Source organism: Pongo abelii, chromosome 3 (genome assembly GCF_028885655.2).
Source record: "Pongo abelii isolate AG06213 chromosome 3, NHGRI_mPonAbe1-v2.0_pri, whole genome shotgun sequence".
NCBI classification, from domain to species: domain Eukaryota; kingdom Metazoa; phylum Chordata; class Mammalia; order Primates; family Hominidae; genus Pongo; species Pongo abelii.
The window spans coordinates 58,315,791-58,341,163 of NC_071988.2; the positions used below are offsets into that span (position 1 = coordinate 58,315,791).

The window sequence follows — 25,373 nt, forward strand, 5'->3', positions numbered from 1 at the left end:
AAGAAAAATAATACCAGAGGGCCAGGCATGGTGGCTCACGCCTGTAATTGGGAGGCCGAAGTGGGTGGATCACCTGAGATTAGGAGTTCGAGACCAGCCTGACCAACATGGTGAAACCCTGTGTCTACTAAACATACAAAAATTAGCCAGACGTGTTGGCAGGCGCCTGTAGTCCCAGCTCCTCGGGAGGCTGAGATAGGAGAATTGCTTGAACCCGGATAGTGAGGAATAAGTTGCTGTGGGTTTGAGGGTTTGCTAGGTTTATTTAGAATAGACAGATAAATCTTGATATGACATAATCTGATCCCAAAATTTGGTAGATGTTTCACGTCCATTAGGGCAGTGTGGACAGTTAGGTGCTTTGACTTTTGCCTTGAATGATACAGAAAACCATTGTAGAGTTTTGAGAAGAAAAAGGCAATTCATCTTATGCATAATGTGAAAAGCCCTCTGCTGCAGTGAAGAGAAAAGATTATAGAGGTAAATGAGCAAGCAGAGAAAGCTGTTGGGGACCCCTGTAATAAATGCACTAGCCCAGGGATGCCAGTGGCTTGGGGAAGGTGGCAGCTTTATGAATTTTTCATATCTTTATAAAAGTCTCAATTCTTCATGGCACAGTCTTGTGCTATAAGCTCTCATTTCACATCATGCATGTTTCCTCAATTCCCCATTTTAAATCCATATACTAAGATATTTTTGTTTCTCTTAAACATATGATATTGAGGTACATTATCTTTATGAACTAGTTTATATATCCATATATATTTAGACTATATTTTTAATTATATTTCTAAGTGTTCAATTATTATGTAATAATTATAGAATATTTAGAGATGAGGGCAAATGAAGATCACCTTTAACTCTACCATTTGAGCCTTTGCGTTCTTTTGTTTTGAATACTGGTTTTACTGGTCAATAATGTCACCATTCTTTATATTTTATTTTATTTTAGTAGGCAGAGTCTTGCTCTATCACCCAGGCTGGAGTGCAGTGGCTCCACCTCGGCTCACTGCAACCTCCGTCTCCCAGGTTCAAGCGATTCTCGTGCAAAAATTAGTCAGGTGTGGTGGCATGTGCCAGTAGTCCCAGCTACTCGGGAGGCTGAGGCACGAGAATCGCTTGAACCTGGGAGACGGAGGTTGCAGTGAGCCGAGGTGGAGCCACTGCACTCCAGCCTGGGTGATAGAGCAAGACTCTGCCTACTAAAATATATCATACATGTATATATGTGTATGATTATGGTCACCATAAAAATAGATTGTTGTCTGATTTTTGCACACACAGGAAAATTTATATATGCTTAAATATGCCTAAATACTCATTATGTTTTAAAACATAATTTTATTATTTAGTAAAGAATAAAATACATATATAATAAAATTATTATTAATTATTTTAATCACCAATTATTTACTGAGTACTTAATATAGACAGGGCCTCTTCTTTGCACTTAGAATACATCAGTTAACACAGCTAGGAAAAAAAAATGGCTGCACGCATAAAACTTGTGTTCTGTGGCAGGAAGTAACTGATAAATGATAATAAATAATAAATAATTGTAACATTATGATAGAAGGTGATAATTTTCATGGGAAAATATAGAACTACATAAAAAGGATTTAAAAAGAGGCTGAAATAAGCCCCTAGGTTGGCCTCATTGAGAAGAGATTGCAGTTAATTTTTTTTCATTATTATAAAGAGCTATATGTATCTTTGTTCATAATTTTTGTCTAAACCTCTGAAATTTTTCTTGGATGCATTCCTAGAAAGGGAATTAATGGGTTTAAGATAATATTTTTAAGCATTGTCATTCTATAGCCAAATAACTATACAGAACTATATTTTAAAGCAATTTATGCACATACCAGCAGAGTTCAAGTTATTATTTCAATGTTCCATGCTACTAATATTTAACAAAATCAAACAATAAATTTTCCAATTTCTTTTTGTTTTATCATTATTGTTATTTTTGTTTGTATTTCTTGAATTGTTTGATGCACCGCCCCCCCTTTAAAGATGTTAAATCATTTACTGTTTCAATTTATTATTTGTGTGAAAGGCTATTGATATTCTTTGTTTGGCTTGTCTATTTTATTTTTCTACTTTTTGTGTTCAACTGTATGCATGTTTTAATAATGATATTCTAGGTTTGATACACATGATAAAATATTTTTTCTCATTTTTACATTCCTTTGTAAGATAAATTTTGGGAAGCTGATCACACATATTTTTATATTTTATCAAGTCTCTAAATTCTTCTCATTAAATTTATTATATTGCTTGTGTAGGAATCTGTTTATAGACTAAAGTCAAACAATCACATGTATTTTCACCTAGAATTTATTGTTTCTCATCCTCCTGCTTTATCTCCTTTTTTATTACTATTCAACTCTTTAATATACTTTCTATTTAATTTGAGACAATATGTTAGGCACTGATCTAGCATTATGTTTCCCCAGATAGGACTTCACATGTCCCATAAACATATTATCTCCAGTGATTTATTATAATTTTATCGTGATAAACCATCTTGTGAAACAATTCTTTCTCTACCATATATCCTGTTTCATTAATAGAAGGAATCATCCTTGAGCATTCTAGAATATTAAGACAAGCAAATAATACATTATTAAAATGTTGCATGTGTATAATATGTTTTGATATAACAGTAAATAATCCAAATACCCAAAGTTAAAGAATTTTTACTTCTTTTCTGAAATTTTATATAATGTAATATAATCAGATTTTTAATTTTAACTAATATTTTAGGTAGGTAGGGGTATATGATTGCCAATTTAATTTGAATTTTTTTACTTTTTAACCATTTTTCTTATATATTTATGTTCTTATTTATCATTCATGTATCTTTGTTAAAGGATTCAAACATTTGTTTTATTGTTGAGTTTTCTTCTTCACTGAGTTTTAAGTATAACTTAGATGTTCTGTACACAATTTCTTTACCCATTTATATTTGAAAACATCCTCTCACAGTTTTGCTTGGTTCTTAAATGCATTAAGCCTCTTTTGAAAATGAATTTTTAGGAAGGAGGAGCCAAGATGGCCGAATAGGAACAGTTCGGGTCTACAGCTCCCAGCGTGAGTGACACAGAAGACGGGTGATTTCTGCATTTCCATCTGAGGTACCGTGTTCATCTCACTAGGGAGTGCCAGACAGTGGGCGCAGGTCAGTGGGTGAGTGCACCGTGTGCCAGCCGAAGCAGGGGCGAGGCATTGCCTCACTCGGGAAGCGCAAGGGGTCAGGGAGTTCTCTTTCCAGGGGTGACGGATGGCACCTGGAAAATTGGGCCACTCCCACCCGAATACTGTGCTTTTCCGACGGGCTTAGGAAACGGTGCCCCAGGAGATTATAGCCGGCACCTGGCTCAGAGGGTCCTACGCCCACGGAGTCTCGCTGATTGCTAGCACAGCAGTCTGAGATCAAACAGCAAGTCGGCAGCGAGGCTGGGGGAGGGGCGCCCGCCATTGCCCAGGCTCGCTTAGGTAAACAAAGCAGCTGGGAAGCTTGAACTGGGTGGAGCCCACCACAGCTCAAGGAGGCCTGCCTGCCTCTGTAGGCTCCACCTCTGGGGGCAGGGCACAGACAAACAAAAAGACAGCAGTAATCTCTGCTGACTTAAATGTCCCTGTCTGACAGCTTTGAGGAGAGCAGTGGTTCTCCCAGCACGCAGCTGGAGATCTGAGAACGGGCTGACTGCCTCCTCAAGTGGGTCCCTGACCCCTGACCCCCGAGCAGCCTAACTGGGAGGCACCCCCCAGCAGGGGCAGACTGACACCTCACACGGCTGGCCAGGTACTCCAACAGACCTGCAGCTGAGGGTCCTGTCTGTTAGAAGGAAAACTAACAGAAAGGACATCCACACCAAAAACCCATCTGTACATCACCACCATCAAAGACCAAAAGTAGATAAAACCACAAAGATGGGGAAAAAACATAGCAGAAAAACTGGAAACTCTAAAAAGCAGAGTACCTCTCCTCCTCCAAAGGAACGCAGTTCCTCACCAGCAATGGAACAAAGCTGGATGGAGAACGACTTTGACGAGCTGAGAGAAGAAGGCTTCAGATGATCAAATTACTCCAAGCTACGGGAGGATATTCAAACCAAAGGCAAAGAAGTTGAAAACTTTGAAAAAAATTTAGAAGAATGTATAACTAGAATAACCAATACAGAGAAGTGCTTAAAGGAGCTGATGGAGCTGACAACCAAGGCTCGAGAACTATGTGAAGAATGCAGAAGCCTCAGGAGCCGATGTGATCAAATGGAAGAAAAGGTATCAGCCCTGGAAGATGAAATGAATGAAATGAAGCAAGAAGGGAAGCTTAGAGAAAAAAGAATAAAAAGAAATGAGCAAAGCCTCCAAGAAATGTGGGACTATGTGAAAAGACCAAATCTATGTCTGATTGGTGTACCTGAAAGTGACGGGGAGAATGGAACCAAGTTGGTAAACACTCTGCAGGATATTATCCAGGAGAACTTCCCCAATCTAGCAAGGCAGGCCAACATTCAGATTCAGGTAATACAGAGAATGCCACAAAGATACTCCTTGAGAAGAGAAACTCCAAGACATATAATTGTCAGATTCACCAAAGTTGAAATGAAGGAAAAAATGTTAAGGGCAGCCAGAGAGAAAGGTCGGGTTACCATCAAAGGGAAGCCCATCAGACTAACAGCAGATCTCTCGGCAGAAACCCTACAAGCCAGAAGAGAGTGGGGGCCAATATTCAACATTCTTAAAGAAAAGAATTTTCAACCCAGAATTTCATATCCTGCCAAACTAAGCTTCATAAGTGAAGGAGAAATAAAATACTTTACAGACAAGCAAATGCTGAGAGATTTTGTCACCACCAGGCCTGCCCTAAAAGAGCTCCAGAAGGAAGCGCTAAACATGGAAAGGCATAACCGGTACCAGCCGCTGCAAAATCATGCCAAAATGTAAAGACCATCGAGACTAGGAAGGGACTGCATCAACTAACGAGCAAAATAACCAGCTAACATCATAATGACAGGATCAAATTCACACATAACAATATTAACCTTAAATGTAAATGGATTAAATGCTCCAATTAAAAGACACAGACTGGCAAATTGGATAAAGACTCAAGACCCATCAGTGTGCTGTATTCAGGAAACCCATCTCACGTGCAGAGACACACATAGGCTCAAAATAAAAGGATGGAGGAAGATCTACCAAGCACATGGAAAACAAAAAAAGGCAGGGGTAGCAATCCTAGTCTCTGATAAAACAGACTTTAAACCAACAAAGATCAAAAGAGACAAAGAAGGCCATTACATAATGGTAAAGGGATTAATTCAACGAGAAGAGCTAACTATCCTAAACATATACGCACCCAATACAGGAGCACCCAGATTCATAAAGCAAGTCCTGAGTGACCTACAAAGAGACTTAGACTCCCACACATTAATAATGGGAGACTTTAACACCCCACTGTCAACATTAGACAGATAAACGAGACAGAAAGTCAACAAGGATACCCAGGAATTGAACTCAGCTCTGCACCAAGCAGACCTAATAGACATCTACAGAACTCTCCACCCCAAATCAACAGAATATACATTTTTTTCAGCACCACACCATACCTATTCCAAAACTGACCACATACTTGGAAGTAAAGCTCTCCTCAATAAATGTAAAAGAACAGAAATTATAACAAACTATCTCTCAGATCACAGTGCAATCAAGCTAGAACTCAGGATTAAGAATCTCACTCAAAACCACTCAACTACGTGGAAACTGAACAACCTGCTCCTGAATGACTACTGGGTACATAATGAAATGAAGGCAAAAATAAAGATGTTCTTTGAAACCAACGAGAACCAAGACACAACATACCAGAATCTCTGGGATGCATTCAAAGCAGTGTGTAGAGGGAAATTTATAGCACTAAATGCCCACAAGAGAAAGCAGGAAAGATCCAAAATTGACACCCTAACATCACAATTAAAAGAACTAGAAAAGCAAGAGCAAACACATTCAAAAGCTAGCAGAAGGCAAGAAATAACTAAAATCAGAGCAGAACTGAAGGAAACAGAGACACAAAAAACCCTTCAAAAAATTAATGAATCCAGGAGCTGGTTTTTTGAAAGGATTAACAAAATTGATAGACTGCTAGCAAGATTAATAAAGAAAAAAAGAGAGAAGAATCAAATACATGCAATAAAAAATGATAAAGGGGATATCACCACCGATCCCACAGAAATACAAACTACCATCAGAGAATACTACAAACAACTCTACGCAAATAAACTAGAAAATCTAGAAGAAATGGATAAATTCCTCAACACATACACCCTCCCAAGACTAAACCAGGAAGAAGTTAAATCTCTGAATAGACCAATAACAGGAGCTGAAATTGTGGCAATAATCAATAGCTTACCAACCAAAAAAAGTCCAGGACCAGATGGATTCACAGCTCAATTCTACCAGAGGTACAAGGAGGAACTGGTACCATTCCTTCTGAAACTATTCCAATCAATAGAAAAAGAGGGAATCCTCCCTAACTCATTTTATGAGGCCAGCATCATCCTGATACCAAAGCCTGGCAGAGACAAAACAAAAAAAGAGAATTTTAGACCAATCTCCTTGATGAACATTGATGCAAAAATCCTCAATAAAATACTGGCAAACAGAATCCAGCAGCACATCAAAAAGCTTATCCACCATGATCAAGTGGGCTTCATCCCTGGGATGCAAGCCTGGTTCAATATACGCAAATCAATAAATGTAATCCAGCATATAAACAGAACCAAAGACAAAAACCACATGATTATCTCAATAGATGCAGAAAAGGCTTTTGACAAAATTCAACAATCCTTCATGCTAAAAACTCTCAATAAATTAGGTATTGATGGGACGTATCTCAAAATAATAAGAGCTATCTATGACAAACCCACAGCCAATATCATACTGAATGGGCAAAAACTGGAAGCATTCCCTTTGAAAACTGGCACAAGACAGGGATGCCCTCTCTCACCACTTCTATTCAACATAGTGTTGGAAGTTCTGGCCAGGGCAATTAGGCAGGAGAAGGAAATCAAGGGTATTCAATTAGGAAAAGAGGAAGTCAAATTGTCCCTGTTTGCAGATGACATGATTGTATATCTAGAAAACCCCATTGTCTCAGCCCAAAATCTCCTTAAGCTGATAAGCAACTTCAGCAAAGTCTCAGGATACAAAATCAATGTACAAAAATCACAAGCATTCTTATACATCAATAACAGACAAACAGAGAGCCCAATCATGAGTGAACTCCCATTCACAATTGCTTCAAAAGAGAATAAAATACCTAGGAATCCAACTTACAAAGGATGTGAAGGACCTCTTCAAGGAGAACTACAAACCACTGCTCAAGGAAATAAAAGAGGATACAAACAAATGGAAGAACATTCCATGCTCATGGGTAGGAAGAATCAATATCGTGAAAATGGCCATCCTTCCCAAGGTAATTTACAGATTCAATGCCATCCCCATGAAGCTACCAATGACTTTCTTCACAGAATTGGAAAAAACTACTTTAAAGTTCATATGGAACCAAAAAAGAGCCTGCATCGCCAAGTCAATCCTAAGCGAAAAGAACAAAGCTGGAGGCATCACACTACCTGACTTCAAACTATACTACAAGGCTACAGTAACCAAAACAGCATGGTACTGGTACCAAAACAGAGATATAGATCAATGGAACAGAACAGAGCCCTCAGAAATAATGCCACATATCTACAACTATCTGATCTTTGACAAACCTGAGAAAAACAAGAAATGGGGAAAGGATTCCCTATTTAATAAATGGTGCTGGGAAAACTGGCTAGCCATATACAGAAAGCTGAAACTGGATCCCTTCCTTACACCTTATACAAAAATCAATTCAAGATGGATTAAAGACTTAAATGTTAGACCTAAAACCATAAAAACCCTAGAAGAAAACCTAGGCATTACCATTCAGGACATAGGCATGGGCAAGGACTTCATGTCTAAAACACCAAAAGCAATGGCAACAAAAGCCATAATTGACAAATGGGATCTAATTAAACTAAAGAGCTTCTGCACAGCAAAAGAAACTACCATCAGAGTGAACAGGCAACCTACAAAATGGGAGAAAATTTTCGCAACCTACTCATCTGACAAAGGGCTAATATCCAGAATCTACAATGAACTCCAACAAATTTACAAGAAAAAAACAAACAACCCCATCAAAAAGAGGGCGAAGGACATGAACAGACACTTCTCAAAAGAAGACATGTATGCAGCCAAAAAACACATGAAAAAATGCTCACCATCACTGGCCATCAGAGAAATGCAAATCAAAACCACAATGAGATACCATCTCACACCAGTTAGAATGGCAGTCATTAAAATGTCAGGAAAGAACAGGTGCTGGAGAGGATGTGGAGAAATAGGAATACTTTTACAGTGTTGGTGGGACTGTAAACTAGTTCAACCCTTGTGGAAGTCAGTGTGGCGATTCCTCAGGGATCTAGAACTAGAAATGCCATTTGACCCAGCCATCCCATTACTGGGTATATACCCAAAGGACTATAAATCATGCTGCTATAAAGACACATGCACACGTATGTTCATTGCGGCATTATTCACAATAGCAAAGACTTGGAACCAACCCAAATGTCCAACAATGATAGACTGGATTAAGAAAATGTGGCACATATACACCATGGAATACTATGCAGCCATAAAAAATGATGAGTTCATGTCCTTTGTAGGGACATGGATGAAATTGGAAATCATCATTGTCAGTAAGCTATCACAAGAACAAAAACCCAAACACCGCATATTGTCACTCATAGGTGGGAATTGAACAATGAGAACACATGGACACAGGAAGGGGAACATCGCACTTCGAGGACTGTTGTGGGGTGGGGGGAGGGGGAAGGGATAGCATTGGGAGATATGCCTAATGCTAGATGACGAGTTAGTGGGTGCAGCGCACCAGCATGGCACATGTATACATATGTAACTTACCTGCACATTGTGCACATGTGCCATAAAACCTAAAGTATAATAATAATAATAATAATAATAAAGAAAAAAAGAATTATGAATTATCATTTATTTTCATGATATTAGTGAATTGGCCTATCATACGAATATTTATCTTAAAAAGTTAATGACGTTCTTTGTCATGAAATCATTAGTGAATCCATCATGGATTAAAATAATTGCTATTTTTTAAAAAGTTTTTGTAAAAAATCCTTTTAACAATGTTTTGAATTATCTGTTTTAAATTATAAGAGACATGGAAATAAATGTAGAATTATAAAACTAAAAAAAAAAAGAAAATGAATTTTAAATAAATATTTATACATTGAATTTATCTTCATTCTAAATTATAGCTCTTGCCCTTTGAGCATTATTTTAATCTTTCCTGATTCAATGTCACAACATTTGTTTGTCCATTTTGTGCCTGTGTTCTTCCTCAACTTTTGAAGTTGACCACTTATATTTAGGTTTATGATTTATGTTTTAAGACTTAAAACTTTTTCTGTTTTTGATGTGGACTCCAATTACTTCAATATTATTTGTAGAAAACTATCATTTTCTCGTTCATTTCCTTGGGATCTTTGGCAAAAATCAATTGACTGTATATGTGTTTATTAATTTTTGTACTTTCTATTTCGTCCCATGCTTCTGTATGTCTGTCCTCCAATACCACACTGTCTTTGTGACTATACTTTATAGTGAGTCTTGAAGCAGGAAAAGTAAGTCCTCTATGTACTTCTCTTTAGTAAATAAAAAAATAAATAAAAAAGCTATTCTACTTTCTTTATAGTTCCAAAATCAGTTTAGAATATCCCTGCCAAGTATAATTGGAGTAATTTACAATCTCACCAACAGTCTGGTTTGGTTTTCTTCACATTCTCATCAACACTTTTTATCTTTCATCATTTTGGATAGTAGCCATTCTGACTTGTGTGACTATCTCATTGTAGTTTAATTTGTATTTCACCAATATTTAGTGATGTTGATTATTTTTTCATATATCTGTTTTCCGTTTGCATTTAGGAGCAGCTTCCTTTGAGAAACATCTATTTAGGTGCATTGACTACTTTTAATTGAGTCATTTGCTCTCTTGCTCTTGATTTGTTCCACAGAAAACTGTTGTGAGGTTCCTTAAAAACCTAAAAATAGAATTACTATATGATCTAGCAACTCTACTTCGGGGTCTATATCCAAAGGATTTCATAAACATAAATATGTTGAAGAGCTATCTGCACTTCTATATTCATTGCAGGATAGTTTACAATAGCCAAGTTATGGAATCAAACCAAGTTTCCATAAACAAATGAATGGATAAAATGTGATACACACTCACACACTCTTTATATGTAGTATATATATACACACATGTGCACACACACATGCACACACACACAACACACACAATGGAATACCATTAAATCTTTAAAAAGAGAGAAATCCTATCATTTGTGACAACATTGATGAACCTGAGGACATTATGCTAAGTGAAATAAGCCACTCACAGAAAGACAAATAGTACCTGTTTTCACTTATATGAGGAATCTTAAACAATTGAACTCATGAAGGCAGTGACTAGAATGATTATGATCAGAGGCTGGAGACTGGGGAGAATTGGGAGATATCAAAGGGTATGGTGTTTTAGTTAGACAGGAGAAATAAGTGATAAGTATTTGAGGTGATGATATAGCAATTACCTTGATTCAATCATTTCATATTATACAGGTATCTGTTTTAAAAATTTAAAAATACGTAGCATAGTGAGACATCATTGGAATTTAATAAAGCTAGCTACTAAGCTTTTTAATAAGGCTTTAGTTAAACCTGTATAAATTTCTGGATAATTGAAATCTTAACATTATTGAATCTTTAGTTTCCTTAACATATCTTTCCATTTATATAGGCCTTCTTTAGCTGTCAATAACGTTTCATAGAATATCTCAACAATCTATATTTTGGTAAATTTAGCCATACATACTACATGTTTTTGATGTTATCGTAAATGATACAATTTCCAAATGCTTATTGCTAGTAAAAGCAAATATCATTGATTTTCTTTAATAATCTTGTGCCTGTAGCTTTATTAAATTTATTTATTTGTTCCAATGGTGATTTTGTATATTCTTCAAGATTGCCTGTACACTCAGTTCTGTCATAAGTTATTTGTAAAGAGAGTATTATTTCATCTCTCCTTATCTGCGTGCTTTTTGTGTCTTTTTTTCATCTTTATTACACTGGCTGGGGGCTCCAGTAAAATGTTAAAATAGGGGTGGTAAGAATAAACGTTCTTGCTTTTTCCAGGTATTACAGGAAACTTAAATCAGTTTTTCACCATTAAGTTTAATGATAATTGCAGGCTGTTTGCAAATCCCTGTATTGGTTTGCTAAGGTTGCTGCCGAAAAGTATCACAGAAATTTATTTTCTCACAGTTCTGGAGGCTAAGAAGCTGAATTCTAGATGTCACCACATTTGGTTACAGCTGTGAGAGAAGGATCAGTTCCAGGCTTCTCTCTTTGGTTTCCAGGTGGCTTTACTCTCTTTGTGCCTTCACAAGGTTTTCCTTCTGTACACGTGTCTGTGTTTCAATTTTCTCTTCTCATAAGGACGTGAATCATATTGGAATATGGCCCACCTGAATGAACTCATTATAACTTAATTATCTCTGTAAAGACTCGATCTCCAAATATGATTACATTTGGGTGCACTGAGGATTTGAATTTCAACATATAGAATTCAGGAGAGGCAAGCAGTTTAGCCCATAATGACGCCTTTATTAAGTTAATACATTTATAAGACTATGTTTATGAATGATTGTTGCATTTTTATCAAATGCTTTTTCTCTGTATCTATTGAAATGATTCTTTGGATTTTCTTTAGTAGCCTGTCTGCATGCTGAATTATGTTAAATGATTTTCTAATATTTAAACAAAGCTCACTTTTTGTAATTTACTATCTGTATTTAATATTGCCGGATATGACTAGCTAGGATTTTGTTGAAGATTTTGGTGTCTATTTCCTTAGAGATATTATTCTTTAGGTTTCTTTCTTTTTATATATTTTTTCGGTTTGGTAACAGAGTAATGCCGACTCTGTAAAATGAGCTGCAAAGTGTTTCTTCTTAACTTGTATAGAATTGATTTATTTCTTTCTTACATATGTAGTAGATTTTTAGCAGTGATAGATTTTGGCAGTAGTAAATTTTTATCTTGCCTTGGAAATTTTTAGGGAAACATTTTAACTATAAGTAAATTTTATTAATCCATAAATAACTCTTCTGTTTATCTATATTTTCCTTAAATTACCTATGGTAGTTTTACTGTGTGTCAAAAATGGAAAAGTAAGTCAACAGATGTTCTAGAAAAAAATGAAAGTCTGTCCTTCAGGCCTTCTGTGGACTAAATATTTGTATATCCCCAAAATTCGTATGTTGAAAGGCTAATTCCCAATGTGATGATATTTAGAGGCGAGGCCTTGCGAAGTAGTAGTTCACAATTAATATTCTTATAAGAAAAGGGTAGACATGTGCTCTCTCTGCACCCCACGATAAGGACACAGAAAGAAGAGGCCCATCTGTAAACCAGGAAAAGGGCCCTCATCAACCTGAGCTCTGCCAACGCACTGAACTTGGACTTCCCAGCCTCCAGAATTGTGAGAAATAAACGTGTGTGTGTGTGTGTGTGTGTGTGTTTAATATCCAGTATATGATAATCTGTTGTTGCAGGCTGATCTGACTAAGACAAGGTGGAGATGAAGGCTGGGGAAGCATTTGTTGAGAGAGTTTTGTCCTTTCATTTCCTCTCCAAGCCATATTCCAACATATCTAAGAATGTTAAAAGAATTCCTGGGGCTGAGATGTTTTGCCCCACCTCATTTTGAGGTTATGCAAGGGATTCCTCAAAGTTGCCCTTGAAGTATCCTAGTACTGTCCAATACATAAGCAAAGACAGAAAGCCTGTGTTATTTTCTTCAGACATCTTCCTACCATAGAGGTTTTGTTTGACTTCAGGACATATGAGAGATATCTAGTCACTTGCTCTCCTTAAACACTAAGGTAATAACCACAAGTTCACATTTTGTCTCACTAGAGAGTATTAGAGATGCCAAAGTTTTCCTCTTAGCATAGAAAATGCATTTTCATTTTCTGAGCTTACTATCTATGATCCCATAAAAGTAAACAGTTAAATAATTTAGTTCAAAAGATACAAATTATTAATTCCGTGTGGTAATTATACATTCTTTACCTTTAATAAGGTGTGTGTATATAACTGGCTATAGTGAAACAAATTTCAGAGGCATGGGCCAAAAATAAATATCACTTTATTTTTTTTCATGAAACTTAATATTGAGTTTTTATATCTAAGTCACAGTTTTTCTAAACTTTTATAGCATAGTAATATGTGCACAAAATATTTTTAGCTAAAGCTTAATATTTTAATTTTTGAAATCATTATTTGAATTTTAAAGAGATCGCATCATTAAAATCAATAATTACATTTTTAAACAGATAAATGTAAACAAAATTTGAACTCTGTTTGTTTGTGTTTAATAGTATACAAGAAAATAAGGCCGGGTGCGGTGGTTCACGCTTGTAATCCCAGCACTTTGGGAGGCCGAGGTGTGCGAATCATGAGGTCAGGAGATCGAGACCACAGTGAAACCCCGTCTCTACTAAAAATACAAAAAATTAGCCGGGCGTGGTGGTGGGCGCCTGTAGTCCCAGCTACTAGGGAGGCTGAGGCAGGAGAATGGCCTGAACCTGGGAGGCGGAGCTTGCAGTGAGCCGAGATCGCACCACTGCACTCCAGCCTGGGTGACAGAGTGAGACATCAGCTCAAAAAAAAAAAAAAAAAAGAAAAGAAAAGAAAATGTCATCTGTACATCTACAAAAAGCATTTTTTAACCAATAGAATATAATGTTGCTCTCAAGATATATATTTAGTGTAATTCTAGAATCATATAAACAAATCATTCTTTGAAGCTTGAAAACATCACTACTACTTGCTTTTGGTTTTACATTTTCAAGTTGGAACTTCCAAAATACTTTTAACACAACTAAAATTCTCTCCATAAAGTAGTAGAGAGTTGATGTTATAGGCTGTAAATAACAATTTTAGAAAAGACTCTAGCAGAGATACAGCATGAAGAATTATCCTTAAGAATGATATTTATGCTTTATCTGTATTGCCTGATTCTCAACACGTTTTAATTCATTTCATTTTATTTTAGACACAATCTGATAATCTTCCACAGATGTATTTGACAGTCTCCAAAGCAATTACTGAGAATTGCTTTTGGACTCTTTAAAACATGTTTAGTAAACAGAGTAATGGAGTATTTCTGGTCTTTCTTTTTAGGTGTCCTATATTTAATTACATTTCTAATTTCTTATCAAAGTTCATTTTTCTTTATTTTTTTATACAGGCCTTATATATAATTTTTATATTATATTTTATATTATTTCCTTAACAATTGATAATGACAATAATTGACATTATCAATAGTGTCAATAAATGTTATTGATACTGTCAATTTTTGACATTATCAATCATTAAAGAAATAACATAGAAATACAATCAAACAAAGAGTCATAGGATTTTAACTCACAAATAATAATCCTGCTCTGATATTCCTTTTTTAAAAATAATTTACCCATAAAAGTTTAACTAACTTAACCTAAATTTGTTTTGTGAAATACTGATATCTGCATAAAGATATAAAAATATTAAATAATACTTGATAAAACAATAAACTCCTATTGATGTATTTCAGCTGTAATTTTATCTATGAAAATGTAAAGATATTTATTTTTACTCATATTTCATGCTTCTATAAATAACAGCCATCTTATAATCAATATGTGTAATCATTTTTATCTGAATATATTTTATTAAACAAAACCATGTCTCAGAAGTAACATTATCTTAGAATTAAAGTAATATGTCCCTAAAATATCTAATACCATTAACAGAGTTATATTTTCAAATATTTAGCATCCATCACTGCACATGAAGCAGATGTTTTCATTTAGCTGTAGGATGGCCATATGATCACATTTTCCTGGTTGTGAATACAATGGCAATATGAGATATCATGTTGATTTAGTGTAGTGGCTGTGGAGACAGATTGGTAGGCAAATCAAGTTCTAAACTCTCTGGCTTGATTTCTTTATATGTAAAGTGAGGATAAGTATATAATATATAATAGAGTTCTTATGAGTATGAAATGACCCAACACCTCTCCTAGTCAACATAGTGTTGGAAGCCCTGGCTAGAGCAAAGAGGCAAGAGAAAGAAATAAAGCACATTGAAATAGGAAGAGAGGAAGTCAAACTATCCCTGTTGGCGGATGACATTATTCTACATCTAGAAAAACCCATAGTCTTGGCCAAAAGCTCCTTCAGCGGATGCATAACTTCAGCAAGCTTTCAGGATATAAATATGTAAAATCACTAGCATTCTTATACACCAACAACAGCCAAGCTGAGAGCCAAATCAGGAATGCAGTCACACTCACAATTGCCAAAGAGTGAACAAAATACATACGAACATACCAAACAGAGAAATGAAAGATCTCTGCAATGAGAATTACAAAACACTGTTCCAAGAAATTAGAGTATTGATCACACAATCACAGGGTAAGGTCCCACAAAAGGCTGTTTGCAAGCTGAGGAGCAAGGAGGGCACTCTGTGTCCCAAAGCTGAAGAACTTGGATTCTGATATTTGAGGGCAGGAAACATCTAGCGTGGGAGAAAGATATAGGCTGGGAGGCTTAGCCAGTCTAGCCTTTTCACATTCTTCTGTCTGCTTTTAATTTGGCTGTGCTGGCAGCTAATTAGATTGTATCCACCTAGATTGAGGGTGGGTCTGCCTTTTTCAGTCCACTGACTCAAATGTTAATCTCTTTTGGCAACACCCTCACAGACACACCCAGGAACAATACTTTGCATCCTTCAATTTAATCAAGTTGACACTCAATATTCACTGTTACATTTATGTTTACTTTAAGAAAAAAAAGTTTCTTGAGCTCATCTACTCTGAAACCTTATTTTAAAAATAATTCTATTGAGTTTCAGAAAAAACAACTGTGGTGTCCCTGCAGAGAACTTGGAGAGTTGCAGCAGAAGAAGCAGAGGCCTGAGATTCCAGAGAGCTGGGTTTCCTCTCCATCTCTGCGGGGACACCGCTTCTTGTGGGCCCTTGGGCAAGTCACTGCACTCTCTGAGTCTCAGTTTCCCCATTTTCAGGATAACTACCCGCAATAACTACCCCTTTCTGCCAAGTTAGAATTGCTTTGCGGATCTGATAAGGTGGTGTAGATGATGCTGTTTTGGGGGCTTTAAAGTATAAACCTGGGCTTACTTCTCCAGAAGTGGGCAGGACAGGACTCTGATGAGAGTTCTTTTCTTTTTCCCCTTTTTTTCCTTTCCAATCTCTTAGTTTCATTTCTGTTATTTTACATTGTCCCTATAAGATGAAACAAGTGATGCCGAATTTTTTTTTTCAACTTTTATTTTAAAATCAGGTTACATGTGCAGGTTTGTTACATAGGTATATTGTGGGATGCTGAGGTTTGGATTATGAGTGAATTCCTCACAGAAGTGGTGAGAATAATGCCCAATAAGTAGTTTTTTTCAGCCCTTTGTCCCTTTCCTACCCCTTCTTATATTCCCCAGTGTCTGTTGTTCCCATTTTTATGACCATGTGTACTCGGTGTTTAGCTCCCACTTACAAGTGGGAAAGTGCAGGATTTGGTTTTCTGTTTCTGTGTTAGTTTGCTTGAATAGTGGCCTCCAGCTGCATCCATGGTGCTGCAAAGGACATGATTTCATTCTTTTGTGTGGCTGCATGGTGTTCTACGGTGTATATGTACCATATGTTCTTTATCAAATCCACTGTAGATGGCCACCTAGGTTGATTCCATGTCTGGTGCTATTGTGAATAATGCTGCAGTGAATATGCAGCTGCATGTGTCTTGTGGTAGAATGGTTTATTTTCCTTTGAGTATGTACCCATTATTGGGATGATGCTGAAATATTTAAAATAGAAATGAAAATCTTCCTGTGCTCCCCCAAGCCCCTCCATCCTACACTGCAGAGACAGCCATTGTTTGTGGTTTAGTACGCTTCCTTCCAGGCTTTAAATGAACAAAACCCATGCATTAAAAAAAAAGAATTTGCAGTAGGCTAATTAATTAATCTTATGAATAATTAATCAGGATAAAAAGCAGGTAAGGAAAAAAATGAGAAACCAAAGGAAAACTGGTTCAAAGACTTGAATAGATAGAAGTTTTACATAAAAAGAATAGCCAATAGCCAATACACACATGTAAAGGTCCTCGACATCATTAGACATCAAGAAAATGAAAAATAAAATTATTTAAGATATATCTACACATGCACTAGCATTACTAACATAAAACATATAATTGCAAAGTTTTCGTAAAACAGAGGAGCAACTGGAATGTTAACACACTTCTGATGGTAGTACAAATTGGATTCAACCCTTTAGAAAAATGCTTAGAATTATCAACTATAAATAAATAATTCCAATTCTGTGCAAATACCCAAATAAATATTTAAATTCATTAAAATACATGCACAAGAATGGCATAGCAGTATAATATGTAATAGCCCCAAACTGGAAAATTTATAAATACTAATTTGCAACAAAATGATAAAGTAATTGTGGTATTATTATACCATATAAATACATTGTTATAAAGTATTGAGGATAAACAGTTTTAATACTGTGTGTACAACATTTACAAATATATTCATTAAAAGATAAGGACATGAGTATTGTTTCATTTCATTTATATAAAATTAAAAAGCAGAATAATATAATATTTGATTATGGACATAAAAATAGTGGTTTCCTTTGGGGAGACTAGAGACTAGAGAAGAAAACAATGGCCACCTCTGAAATGCCAGTGATTTCATGTTCTCTCTCTCTCTCCTTTTCTCTGTGTGTGTGTGTGTGTGTGTGTGTGCATGTGTGTTTGTGTATCCTAATCCCAGTGGTTTCATGGGTATATTCACTTTTGAAACTCATTAAAATGTGACATTATAATTTGTGCAGAATCATTTATTCATATTTTATAATAAAAATATCTGAGTAACAAAACCCTGAGTCAATCTAAAACCGACAAACTACACAAGAAGTTAAGATAAAAATAAAGCATTATTTGATAAAAAAATAGAAATGATAGTGTATTCCAGCTGTCATTTGTAAATTTTTAAAAAACATATAAAATACAATTAATTACCTACTTTAAAATTCAAATGGTAGAGAGTTGAATACTTTTGAGGTGTCTCCTAACCATATTTGAAATTAAGCAATTTAGGGAAAACAAAACATATAGAAGAATGGAGTTATTTTAATAATTATAATATATTTTTATGACCTTGTAATTAAGTTGCCCCATAATCATGGGATATAGGTGTATCATAAACTTAGATATGATTTAAGGACTTTTCTAAATACTATACTGTTCTGTAATCTTGTGAAAAAAAATGATAAGCTGAAGATTTTCTGAATATTATAATGACCAAATATTTTTGGTTCCTCAAATTGTCCTATATCTATATGGAGTTACCTTTAGATAGCAAAACACAGCATTTACTAATTCAAGGAAAGTTAGTCTTTGCCATTTTCCATGTAGTTAGTTTTGCCATTGGTAGTTTTACCGTTAACCATGTAGTTAATCATACACCTAATCTAAGACCTAAAATTATAAAACTTCTGAAAGATAATATAGAAGAAAATATTTGGGATCTTGGTTTGGGAAAAAATTTCATAGATTGATATGAAAATTATGAAACATAAAAGAGGTAAACTATACTTTATCAAATGAAAATGTCTCCTTTTTAAATGTTTCTTAACAAAATAAAATAATGAAAACCATTTTCACTTAAAAAATATAAAAATATTATATAACCAGAGTAAAAGAACAGCTTTGTATGTTTCAGACAATATGTATGTGCCCATTTAACCTGTGAGGTCTTGAGCAGTAAGATGTAGACAGTAGTTACTACCAATTTTACAATTATACAGCATTCTGGGTCTTGAAGTTACAGAACAAACATAAACAATAATTTTGCTAAACTCTAATACCCAGGCTTCCTTTGAATTTTCATTCTCTACCATATTTCAAAAACATCCATTCAAATACTTACTGCTGTTTTTGTTAGTTGTCTTCCCAGTATTCATGAAATGAGTTTTATAGTAGGATAAATTAGAATGTATAAGTTAGTTTGTGATTTATGTCAACCACAAAATAGCAAATGTTTTCTAAATTAGGCCACTATCTCTAATGCAAACACATAAAAATGTTGAACAAACCTCTATTTTATTCGGTATTCTGAAAAGAACATTGTTACTACATTTTGTGTATCTTGCTATGACTCAAGAAATAGATAATTCCTTAGAAAAAGATGCCACCTGAAGCTATAGTAAATTATAATTCTAATTTATTATGTCAATTAAGCATGGTCATATATGCCAATCTTGCTTGAAATAGAGTAGAATTTATTGTAGCAAAGTAGAAGTACATGTTTAGCTGAAAAACTGAGCTCTGATTTTCCTTTTCATTAATTCATAATGTGGATGTTACTACCACAAACACTGTAGCCAATCTTTTTTCTATTAAATTATCCTGAACAAAGGATAAAAAGGTAATATATATGAAGTGTTTTCTAATTTACTAGGTGCTGGAACACACTTTATATAATCAAATGTTATTTATTTCATACAACAATCTTACAATAAGTAATTGGTTTTAGGAGAAGAAAAGTTACAATTTGAACATCACTCAGTGAGGAATTGATGGATTGGAGGTGCTAAACCATTGTCTTTCTGGCCACAAATTTCACTCTTTTTCCCCAGTACACAATGTGAATTTTCCCCATCAAGACCACATTAATCTGGCATACAGTTAGACAGCAGTGTATTGATTGAAGGATGGACAGATAGATCAATATACTAGAAAGAAGAGTTCAGAAATAAATTGCATATATGGCCTATTCATTTAAATAAAGCAGTCAATTTAAGAAGAAAAGATTGTCGTTGCAACAAAAAGTGCTGAAAAACTGGTTATCTACGAGCAATAAAATGGACACTTTTTAAAAATAAATTATACTGTGTATATTTAAGATATAAACTATGAAGTTATGGGATACATATGGATAAAAAGGTTACTATAATGAAGCAAATTAACATATCTATCATCTCACATATTTACCCAATTTTACTTTTGTTTTTGTGGCAAGAAAAGCTAAAATCTATTCATTTAGCATGAATCGCAAATATAGGACAACTATTACCTATAGTCCTCATGTTGTACATTATACCTCTAGATTTGTTCATCTTACATAAATACTACTTTGTATCTTCTGACCTACATCTACTCACACCATAAATGTCTTAAAGTTAATCATACACCTAATCTAAGAGCCTAAATTATAAAACTTCTGAAAGATAATACAGGAGAAAATATTCAGGATCTTAGATTAGGAGAAAATTTCATAGATTAATATGAAAATTATGAAGCATAAAAGTGGTAAACTAGACTATATCAAATGAAAACATTTCCTTCTTAACTGTTCCTTAACAAAATAAAAAAATAAAGACACAAGTTAAGAGAGAATATTTGCAAAACATAAATGATAAATGATTCTTCCCAGTTATAAAAGAAGCATTTTAATACTAATGCACAGATAAACCATCAAATAAATACAGTGGGCAAAATAATTGCATACAAACTTTACCTTACATATGCAAAAAGACAATAAGCATATGGAAAGATGTGTTACATCATTTGCCATTAGAAACATGCAAATTAAAACCATATGGGTTACTACTTCATATCTACTATGGTGATTTTTTTTAAGTAACAGTACCAAGTATTAAACGGAAGGTGGAGCTTCTGGAACTCTTACAAATTTCTTTTAAGAATTCAAAATTGTACGGCTACTTTTGGAAAATAATGTAGCAGTTTCCTGTAAAGTGAAATGATATAGTTTGACTCTGTTTCCCCACCCAAATTCCGTGTTGAATTGTGATCTTCAATGTTGGAGAAGGGGTGTGGTGGGAGGTGATTGGATCACAAAGGCAGATTTCCCCCTTGCTGTTCTTGTGATAGTGAGTTCTCACAAGATCTGGTTGTTTGAAAGTGTGTTTCACTTTCCCCTTCATAATCTCTCTCTCTTGCTGCCATGTGAAGAGGTGCTTACTTCCCCTTGGTGTTCTGCCATAATTGTAAGTTTCCTGAGGCCTCCCAACCATGCTCCCTGTACAGCCTGTGGAACTGTGAGCCAATTAAACCTCTTTTCTTTTTAAATTACCCAGTATCAGGTAGTTCTTTATTTTTATTTTATTTTATTTTTTTAATGCTTTTCTCTTTTTTTATTATTATTATTATACTTTAGGTTTTATGGTACATGTGTGCAATGTGCAGGTTAGTTACATATGTATACATGTGCCATGCTGGTGCACTGCACCCACTAACTCATCATCTAGCATTAGGTATATCTCCCAATGCTATCCCTCCTCCCTCCCCCCACCCCACAACAGTCCCCGAAGTGTGATGTTCCCCTTCCTGTGTCCATGTGTTCTCACTGTTCAACTCCCACCTATGAGTGAGAATATGCGGTGTTTGGTTTTTTGTTCTTGTGATAGTTTACTGACAATGATGATTTCCAATTTCATCCATGTCCCTACAAAGGACATGAACTCATCATTTTTTATGACTGCATAGTATTCCATGGTGTATATATGCCACATTTTCTTAATCCAGTCTATCATTGTTGGACATTTGGGTCGGTTCCAAGTCTTTGCTATTGTGAATAATGCCCCAATAAACATACGTGTGCATGTGTCTTTATAGCAGCATGATTTATAGTCCTTTGGGTATATACCCAGTAATGGGATGGCTGGGTCGAATGGTATTTCTAGTTCTAGATCCCTGAGGAATTGCCACACTGACTTCCACAAGGGTTGAACTAGTTTACAGTCCCACCAACAGTGTAAAAGTGTTCCTATTTCTCCACATCCTCTCCAGCACCTGTTGTTTCCTGACTTTTTAATGATTGCCATTCTAACTGGTGTGAGATGGTATCTCATTGTGGTTTTGATTTGCATTTCTCTGATGGCCAGTGATGGTGAGCATTTTTTCATGTGTTTTTTGGCTGCATAAATGTCTTCTTTTGAGAAGTGTCTGTTCATGTCCTTCGCCCTCTTTTTGATGGGGTTGTTTGTTTTTTTCTTGTAAATTTGTTGGAGTTCATTGTAGATTCTGGATATTCGCCCTTTGTCAGATGAGTAGGTTGCGAAAATTTTCTCCCATTTTGTAGGTTGCCTGTTCACTCTGATGGTAGTTTCCTTTGCTGTGCAGAAGCTCTTTAGTTTAATTAGATCCCATTTGTCAATTGTGGCTTTTGTTGCCATTGCTTTTGGTGTTTTAGACATGAAGTCCTTGCCCATGCCTATGTCCTGAATGGTAATGCCTAGGTTTTCTTCTAGGGTTTTTATGGTTTTAGGTCTAACATTTAAGTCTTTAATCCATCTTGAATTGATTTTTGTATAAGGTGTAAGGAAGGGATCCAGTTTCAGCTTTCTACATATGGCTAGCCAGTTTTCCCAGCACCATTTATTAAATAGGGAATCCTTTCCCCATTTCTTGTTTTTCTCAGGTTTGTCAAAGATCAGATAGTTGTAGATATGTGGCATTATTTCTGAGGGCTCTGTTCTGTTCCATTGATCTATATCTCTGTTTTGGTACCAGTACCATGCTGTTTTGGTTACTGTAGCCTTGTAGTATAGTTTGAAGTCAGGTAGTGTGATGCCTCCAGCTTTGTTCTTTTGGCTTAGGATTGACTTGGCGATGCGGGCTCTTTTTTGGTTCCATATGAACTTTAAAGTAGTTTTTTCCAATTCTGTGACGAAAGTCATTGGTAGCTTGATGGGGATGGCATTGAATCTGTAAATTCAGGTAGTTCTTTATACCAGTGCCATTAGGTTGGTGCAAAGGTAATGTGCCATTAAAAGTAATGGCAATACACCAATTACTTTTGCACCAACTTAATAGAACTGACTAATACACTAAACATATTTCAATCCAGTAATCTCAAAAATCCTTTCAATAGAAAAGAAAGCATATGATCACACAAAGATTTGAACATTATTGTATATAGCATCTTTATTTACAATAGTCAAATCCTGGAATCAACCAAATGTCTATCAACTTATGAACAGATAGTTGGTTCTATAGAATAATATGTATTAAAAAAGGAAGAAACCACTGAAACATACATGAACTTGAAAAATACAATTTCAGAAGCTGAACAAACAAGACTGTGTTTATATGTTTCATTTATATAAAATTTTTAAAGACACTAAAGGTATTTTGAAATAATGCAGAACTGTAGTCGGGATATGTGGGGAGAGAATTGACTGTAAGTGGACATGAGAAAACTTCATGGGATGGAGGATGTGTTCTACCTCATGAATCAAAGGGTGTTTATACAACAGCATGCATACATTTGTCAAAACTCATTCAATTAGGTATTTGAAATTAGTAAATGTTACTGTTTGGAAAAGTATGCCTCTGTAATGTTGATTAAAACACCTAAGAGTGAGAATGATTGTTCATAGCTAAACATAGGATCAGTCAGAAAAGGCTGGATAAATTCAACTTGCTATTGATACCTGGAAAGTCTAAGTGCTGGAAATAAGAAAAAAATAGTTTATTTTTGTTTATTAAAGACTTTCATATTAATTACTTTTGTATATAAAATAGCCTCACACATAGGGAAAGCCACATAAAGAAAAACAACCACTTCAAGTAAAGTATGAAGAGAGATTTAAAATTTTGATATCTAAATAGATGTTAAAAATGACAAGAGTAAAGGATATGTCTAATCTAAGAAACTGTTGCTATAAAGTTTGTTTCAAAATGAAAGAAAAAGTTCTAAAGTTGCAGAGGATGTTACCACAGCTTGAGTTTCTTGTGATTTTTAAATCATGTATCATATTTTAATGAGCAATGACTTCATATTTTTAATTACACTTCTGGCAGGAGGCTGCACAAGATATTATATCAAGGTCTCCTGTTGCAATGCAATTAGAATGTGGACATCCCACAACACACTTAGATACTGTTGTGACATAGAAAAGTGCAAAATGTTTTCAAGAAAAAATAAGGAGGGTGAGATTAAAGAAGAGGCAGAAAATAAATACAGAAAGAAGAAAAAGAAGCAAAACTAGGGCAAGGAGGAGGGGAGGAAAGAGGGTGGAAGAGAAAAAGGTTGAATAGGAGGAGAACTAATGAGTCAAACTGAGAGTGGGGTGAGCAGCAGACACTCCATTTGGGACTTCACCCAGGTGCAAATGCTGAAATCTGTAACAAGAGCTTCAGAGTAGTACAGGTGGCCTGAAATTGGTAACTCACATAAAACTAGGAATCTAAAACAATATGACATGCCTAGGGGCAGCATTAAATATATGATAAAAGGAGAGGTGTTCAGTCCTCCCTCTCACTTTCTTGAGTTCACTAATTAGGCCTATGCAGAAATTGGATAGCCTTGGTCAACGACAGTACATGATCATAAACAGGGGGTGACTCCAATTACAGCTGCTGTTCCAAATTTTGTCTCTTTTATGGAGCAAGTTAACACCGCCCCAGCATATGGTATGAAACTAATGAGCTGTCAATGCTTTTGCCTCTATGTCATTTAGCAAAGACCACCAGAAGCAATTTCAGTGCACGGCAGAAACATTATCACTGTCTGTCTCAGGCCCATGCCAATTCTTCCTAAACTGAAGTGATCCTGATTGTTTTATGTTCCCGCAGGACATCTTGGTTTAATGGCTGGCATCACGGCTAATGAGCCTAGAAAGGAGGAAGTAGCAAAAAGCCATCATATACCATAAACATGGCAGAAAATGAAGTACACCTCACCAAATTCAGAGACTTCCATCTTGGTAGAATTTCTAAAGACTCAGTGGTCTAGGTCATATTGAGATAGGTGATATCTGCTTGTGATAAAAACGATAGTAGTAGTTGCAGAACTCAGTAAACTTACTAAAAATCATTTATTTTTGCTCTGTCAGACGTTGTTAAAAAGAATGAAAGGGCAAACCACAGACTAAGAGAAAATATTTGCAAAACACTTATATGGTATAGGTCTTGAGTGAAAAATATACAAATAGCTCTTAAAACTCAAAAATAAGATAGCAACCCAATTTAGAAAATGGGGTCTTTAGCCCATTTTCTGGGCTAAAGATCTGATCTGAACAGGCACCTCACTAAAGATGTAGCAAATAAGCATATAAATGGATGTTCAACATC

At 35.4% G+C, this 25,373-nt stretch overlaps 1 long non-coding RNA gene across 6 annotated transcripts in view; it reads left to right on the plus strand.

Annotated features, from left to right (window-relative positions):
- LOC134761273 (uncharacterized) overlaps positions 1-25,373 on the plus strand; it is a 195,445-nt gene that overhangs the window by 1,025 nt on the left and 169,047 nt on the right. For all 6 annotated transcript variants that reach the window (XR_010139691.1, XR_010139692.1, XR_010139690.1 and 3 more), the window contains exon 2: positions 3,043-3,140. This is a non-coding gene — a long non-coding RNA (uncharacterized LOC134761273). The remainder of the gene's footprint in view (positions 1-3,042; positions 3,141-25,373) is intronic.